The sequence below is a fragment of the Ceratotherium simum genome, chromosome 25 (genome assembly GCF_057802395.1).
Source record: "Ceratotherium simum simum isolate JZ-2026a chromosome 25, ASM5780239v1, whole genome shotgun sequence".
NCBI classification, from domain to species: domain Eukaryota; kingdom Metazoa; phylum Chordata; class Mammalia; order Perissodactyla; family Rhinocerotidae; genus Ceratotherium; species Ceratotherium simum.
The window spans coordinates 12,737,684-12,744,790 of record NC_141924.1 but is presented as its reverse complement, the minus strand read 5'-3'; positions in this window follow the sequence as shown (position 1 = coordinate 12,744,790).

The following is a 7,107-nucleotide window of genomic DNA, read 5'->3' as shown; positions in this document are numbered from 1 at the left end:
CCATTTTCAGCCCCAATTTGCGGAACGAAGCCCCTGATAAAATCTGAACTGGTGACTCCTGGTTGATTAAGTGCCTCCAACGTGCCATGCCTGTGTTGGGTGCTGGGGACAGGGTCATGAAGGAGACACGTCTGACTTCCACCCAACAGAGCTGGACAGTATGCAAAAGTCCTCAGTTTGAAAACAAAACAGTTGGACATGCAATGTCCCACTTCATAAGACGTTCTGAAGGTGAGCTAAACTCAGAGATGGAGGCCACCTGGCCAGTGAGTCACAGCCCTGCCCTCAGCCCTGGGCGCCTCCCAGTGGGACGGGGGCTGCCTGCCTTCCTGGGGCACAGAGAAGGTGCTAGTGAGGGCAGCACTGTGCCCCCCCAAATCCATACGTGGAAGTCCTGACCCCAGTCCCTCCGAAGGCGATCTGATTTGGAAGTGGGGTTGCTATAGATGTACCTAGTTAAGACGAGGTCACACTGGAGAAGTGTCGGCTCCTAATCTAACATGATTAATGTCCTCATAAAAAGGGGAAATTGCGAGACAGACACAGAGAACACCATGTGAAGATGACGGCAGAGATCAGGGTGATGTTTCTACATGCTAAGGAGAGCCAAAGACCGCCAGCAAGGCTCCAGAAGCTAGGAGAGAGGCCTGGAACAGATCTTTCCTCACAGCCTCACAGTTCAGCAAGAACCGACCGTGCCAACACCTTGATCTTGGACTTCTCGCCTCCAGGACTGTGAGAGAACAGAGTTCTGCTGTTTAAGCTGCTCGGTTTGCGGTGCTTTGTTAACACAATGCTCCATGACCTGGCGGTGGGTAGACGCCGGGGCAACGCCCGTCGTGTGTTGTGTTTTCGGCTCCCTCCCAGGGCCCTGCACACAGCAGGTGCTCCCCACCAGCCACCACAGCGGCTGGAAAGCCAAGACGTCTGCACTGTTATCAGGCCCTCAGACAACGTGCTGTTGTCAGCCTGGAAAGGAAGACTGGGGGGAGCCCGGGCCCAGCGGAGGGAGGCTGGGCAGCTGACCTCAGCTCAGCTCAGGAAAGAACTACAGCCGCCAGCCGTGAGGGACAACACCCTCGTCATGACACTTACTCTCTGGAATTAACCACGCCAGCGGTTTGTCTCTCTCTCTGCTCCCCATCCCCAGACTGTGAGCCCCACGTAGACAAAGGCCCCATCCGTCTTGTCCCCTGCTGGATCCCAGCCTAGAACAGTGCCTGGCACACAGGACAAGCAAACGTTTGTTGAGTGAATAAAGCACATTGCTGTCAACTCCATCACTGATAATACAGGAAGGCTTCTGAGCTCCGGGCCCCAAGCTGGGCCCTTCACAGTGATGCCTCAAGGCCAGGCTTGGGAGTGGGAATACGTGTCCCCACCAGCAGAAGAGGAGACCGAGGTTCTGAGAGGAGAGGTTGACCTGCCACCAATCCCACAGCCCATTGTGGATGGAATAGGAACTCCGACCTGGTCTCTTCGATGGGAGGTGTATCAGATTCCCAGGCTGTCATAACAAATTCCACAAACTGGGTGGCTAAAACAGCAGGAATTTATTCTCTCACAGTTCTGGAGGCCAAAATCAAATGTTGGCAGGTCCACTCTCTCCCTGAATGCTCGATGAAAGAATCCTTTGTTGCCTCTTCCTGGCTTCTAGTTGTTGCCAGCAATCCGTGGCATTTCTTGGCTCGTAGAAGTATCACTCCAGTCTCTGCCTCCATTGTCACATGATCTTTTTCCCATGCATCTGTGTCTCTGTGCCTAATCTCCCTCTTCTTCTAAGGACACCAGTCATATTGGATCAGGGCCCATCCTAAACCAGTACAATGTCATCCTAACTCGATTACGTCTGCAAAGACACGATTTCCAAATAATGCACTCACAGGTTCTGGGTGGACGTGAATTTGAGTGGGCAGACACCATTCAATTTAGTATAGGGAGTGACGGTACTATTCCGAGGGAGGGGGGTCAGGCTGGGAGACAGTGGGAGGGCCACCCCTCTAATCAGCCTCTCCTGGGGGTCAGCCAAGCCTCGAGCTCAAGAAGGCCACAGAGGAGGCAGAGGTGGGCGAGTCCAGCCCACTCTGGAGAAGCGACTCTGCTGGCTGAGCCTCTCTCTGAAACCCTCTGAGGAAGCACAGGGCTCACGGGCCCAGGGACTGCGGTGAGCAGGCGGGCTCCACGTGCCCCAGACAGACACCGTCTAGACAGGTGTGGCTTAAAACAACAGAAATATATTCTCTCACGGTTCTGGAGTCTAGAAGTCCGAGATCAAGGTGTACTCAGGACCATGCTCTCTCTGAAGGCCCTAAGGGAGGATCCTTCCTGCTGTGGGGGTTGCTGGCAATCCCTGCGTTCCTTGGGCTGTGGCAGCATAACTTCCTTCTCTGCCTCATCGTCACCTGGCCCTCCCCCGTGTGTCTTTCTCAGAGTCTCTTTCCTTCTTCTTACAAGGACGCCGGTCATATTGGGTTAGGCCTACCCTAATGACCTTGGCTTGTCTACATCCGCAAAGACCCCTATTTCCAAATAAGGTCACATTCATAGGGACCAGTGGTTGGGATTTGAACATATCTTTGGGGGATCCAGTTCAGCCCATCACAGGCAGGGCGAGGGGGCAGGAGCAGGATAGTTATGACTATGCCGTGGATGCTGTTCCAGAGTCCGTGTACCCCGAGTCCTCAAGTCCACACCCGCGCTCTCCTCCAGCACAGACGCAGGGGTAACCTGCCGCTCCCCCTCCCACAGCCTCTGGAGCCTGCGTGGGAGCCGCCCTGCGGCGGGAGGAAAGGAAACTCCACGGGCCGCTCGCTGCACACACCTTTCCCGTTGCCTTGATCTAGCCTTCAGAGAGTGTCTGGGCAGGGTCCCCAGAGGCCAGCTCTGCTGCCTGTGTCTAACACACCGTGTGCCTGCCGCAGCTCGCTCGCTCGTTCCTTAAACAGGTGTCGAGCTCCAGCACGGTGCTGGCCTGTGCTAGGCCCCAAGGCCACGGAAACAAACAAGGCTCAGTCCCTGACTGTGAAGGATGCAGCCCAGCCTTGGGGGACGGATGGTGGGACGCAGGCGCTCTGCTCTCGCAGCCTCTGACGGAGGGCAGGGCCCTCAGCAGTACTTAGGGACACTCCTTGTGGGCTTTGAAGAATAAGAATCCGTCACGGAGGGCGTGTCATGGATTCGAGTGTGAGACCTCACAAAGTCACCACCTCGGTGGCCTGTCTCCCCTCATCTGTAGAAGGATTTGGGGTCCCTCAGGGCCTCTAGAACCCATACAGAGGCCCTAAGGCTCTGCAACTTGATGATACGGTTAATCAGACACAGGACTGGCTTCATCCCCTAATCCCCTAGTAAGAAAAATGGCCATTTCACCCCATTTTAGGGGAGAAAGTGGAGTCTCAGAGTGTGGATGTGATTTTCCCAAGGCCACAGAGCCAGGAAGTCTGGATTCAGACCCAGGACCCCCTGACATCAGAGCTGGTGGTTCTTTCCCAGTGCCACCCTCATGTCACTGCCTCCTTCGTCTGTGTCCCTCCCTCCTTGACACTTCACCACTCCTGGGCCCCTCACCCCTCTGTCCCAGCCCTGGGTCCTGGCCTGTCGAATAATCAATAATCAATAACAAATAACCAATAATCAATCTGTAACAGAAGCCAAGCTGAGGACTAGCCCGGAAGTGCAGTCTTCACCGAGGAAGAAAGCACTTCAACATGGTTTATACCATTTCAGAACAAAGAACACGCACCAAGCATGACAGGGTACTTTTTTTTCTTCTCCAGGTTTCCAGGAGTATTTTGTTTACAGATGAGCACGTACGCAGCGGGTCGGCATGAGCCTGGTGCAGAGGGAAGGGAGATTCTTCTGGCATCCCAAGGAGGGAAGCATTAATTTTCATCTTCGAAGAGCCCCTTCTTTACTGGAGGGTAGTGACTGGCTGCATCATTTACTTTAAGGGTTAAAGCAGCCGTACAACGTGTGTCTGACAGGCCATGAGTCAGGCTTCTTGAGTTGACATAAATTTCAGGCTGAATCAGGTATAAACCAGAATGGCTTCCTCCTTTAATAAGTAAAAATTTCTCATCAGGCCTCTGGCCTCTGTCGCAGGCGCTGCTGGGGGAGAATTCTCCAGGCCCCTGGCCCCCCTCGCTGCTTTCCCAGCCGGGCGGTCAGGGGAGTGGCTTCTGATTAGCATTTGGGGTTTGAGAGTTGCTGCCTCAGGCCGCGTCGGGGACACAGAATGGAAACTCTGCATGTGTCACTCAGCGTGGCCTCCTGCCCTGTGGGGTGTCAGCAAGAGGGGTTCTCGGAACATGCCGGGAGACCGAGACCCGGCGGGGGGTGTGGGGCTCCCCCAGGTCACGGCAAGGCCGCAGCAGGGTTGAGACAGGGACCCAAGCCACCTGTTTCCTAGTCCCGTGCTCTTCCCAGTACTCTGTCCAAAAATAAATTTTTAAAAATCAAATAAAAGGGCAACATCATTACTAGACATGCAAGTCCTCAGGCAGAGAGTTAGTAAAAATTTCCAAGTCTCATAGAATTCCAATTTTCAACATATATACATAATTTTTTTTTTTTTTGGCCTCAAAATGTTGTTATAGCCATAGCTTCTTCCCACAGGCAGTTCAGTTTGAGGGTCCGGCTCTTGCCCCCAAGGGAGCCCCGTCCAAGGCCAGAGGCACAGAAGGCTCTCCAAGGAGCCACGTTCCCGCTGCCCTGCAGGGGAGGTGCTGGCTCAGGCCTCCCCGGGCACCTCTCTTCTCCTTGATAACTTGTGTCACCCTGGCAGCTGCTCATCCTGGTGGGGCTGTGAGAGGTCCTGGTGCCTGTGGGCTCTGTCCCTCTGCCGTCCATGTTGGTTTCCGATTTATATGTAAGTCCATGTTCCTGGAACCTCTATGTAACTGTCCCTCCCTCCCTCCCTTTCTTCTTTCCTCCCTCCCCTCACCCATTCACCAAGCTACACATTCCCTCAGTGAACCTCCGGTGGCAGGTACTGGAATGCAGCGATGGACCGGACATTCAGGATCAGGGCCGGGGAAGGGTCACAGCAGGGTGCAGAGAGCAGCAGGGGGCATGGAGCACACAGCCAGCTGAGATCAGGAAGTGCGACCTTTACAACAAATCTCATAGGACAGTTTTCCTTTCTTTCTTCCTAACTAGTGTGCAGAAACATTTTTCTTGGCCTGCTTATGTTTTAAATTTTAAAAAAATTAGTGGCCAATATTTAAAAATCGTGACACTTCACATAAAAAACTGAATTTCCAGCTCCTCTTAAATTTTAAAAGATCTGGCCTGCCTCCCTATGGGGCAACAATCAGCAGCGGCTGCCCTGAGCAATTTCAGCATGACACAGACCCCACCACTCCCACCTGCCTCACACTGTATGGGTTAAAAAGTCAGAAGCCTAGGTTGAAGTCCTGACTCTGACGCGTATTAGCCACATGAGCTACAAGTTATTTGATCTTATTGTGTCTCTGTTTCCTCACACAGAGAACGAGACAATAACCGTAAGTTGTGTTGTAAAAATGAAAAGAGATAACCTATATGAGGAACTTGGAGCAGCCATTATTTTCAACACTGTTGCTACTATCTGCCCATCTCCCCCACCCCATCCCACCCTTTCTTCCATCAGCATCCGCATCTGAGTTTGGGATCCCAGAAGTAAAGGTTTCATTGTTAGTTTCACATTTGCATAAATCGCAAGCAACAGAAATCTCTGACTGAATTATTCAGTCCCTGGCTGGTTGCTCTCCTACACCTGCTATTACAAGAGTCACTGGACCCTTGGCCGGGGACCCCCCCAAACCCTGGGGTTGACCAACGCCATGCCCAGTCTCGAGCACTCCCAACTCCCTCCCATGTAAATGTCACTCCAACAGCGCAGTGCCCATGGTAGGAGCTCAATAATGCATTAGAATGAACGAGGAACGGGCTGCCTACTACAGGGTGGGCCACCAAGCATGTCACACGAGGCTTTTCCAATCAGGAGCTCCCCTGGGAATTTAAAATTGAGATGGGGAGGGAAGGACTGCAATGGTAAATTTGCTGGGTCCTTTTACCAGTGTGAGTGGGGACCCCAGCCCCATCCTTCCAGAGGCCACAGAACAGACTAGTTCAGCCAGCAGGGAGCTTCAAGGTAAGACATTCCCTTTCCCCAGTTTACGGATGAAGAGACTGAGGCTCAAAGGAGACAAGTGGGATGGACCTCGGAGGGACTCAGTGCCTTCCACCCTGGATTAGGCTGGTGGCAGCTGACATGGCTGGATTTGAGAGGCAGGAGAAGACCCAACACCTCCTGGAGTCTCCTCATCAGAGATTCACCCCTTTGGGTGTTTGGATACCCCTGGGGAGGGTGACACCTTAGACCATTGTCCTCTGAGACCTACCCAGGAGCTCAAGGGAGATAGACAGAGAGGAGGGAGAGGTCGGAAGGGGCAAGGAGGTAGGGGAGGGGCGCTGGAACCCCAGCTGGCAATGGTGCCCAGGTCAGCCCCGCCCCAGACAGGTCACAGTCCCGTCCCTGCCTGTCCCGTCTCTTCCAAGTACTGTACACATACTCGCTTCTCAAATTCCCACAACAGTCCTGGTATGTTCCCCTTTTATAGATGAGAAAACTAAGGCACAGAGGAGTGTAGGCATCTGCTCAAGGTCACAGCTGGTAGGCTGCAGAACCAGGATGTCACCCGGGCCACCAGGTCCAGAGTTAATGCTTTAACCGCTGCACCAACCACCCCCAGGGGGCTGCAGGGGCCTTAGGGCGGGACAGACGGCGTTTCACCCACTACTGGATCCCCAGCACCTAGCACCGTGCCTGGCACACAATAGATCGTCGTAAATGTGTGTGGAGTGAGTGAATGAATGAATGAATCTCTAAGAATAATTCTTCCCTCTTCCAAGAGCCATCCTCCAACTATATCCAGAGCCAGCCAAGCTGTGGCTGAGCCCCTCTTGCTAAAGCCCCATCCAACATTCCACTCTCCCTTCCCAAGTCAGGGGACTCCGTCAGAGCCTCCCCATGCCGGGCATTTCCCCTACAGGGTCGGGTTGACTTTCTTCCCCAGGGGGAGGGTGTAACTGTTAGTTTACTTGTTTGTGTCCTCCGTGGTCACT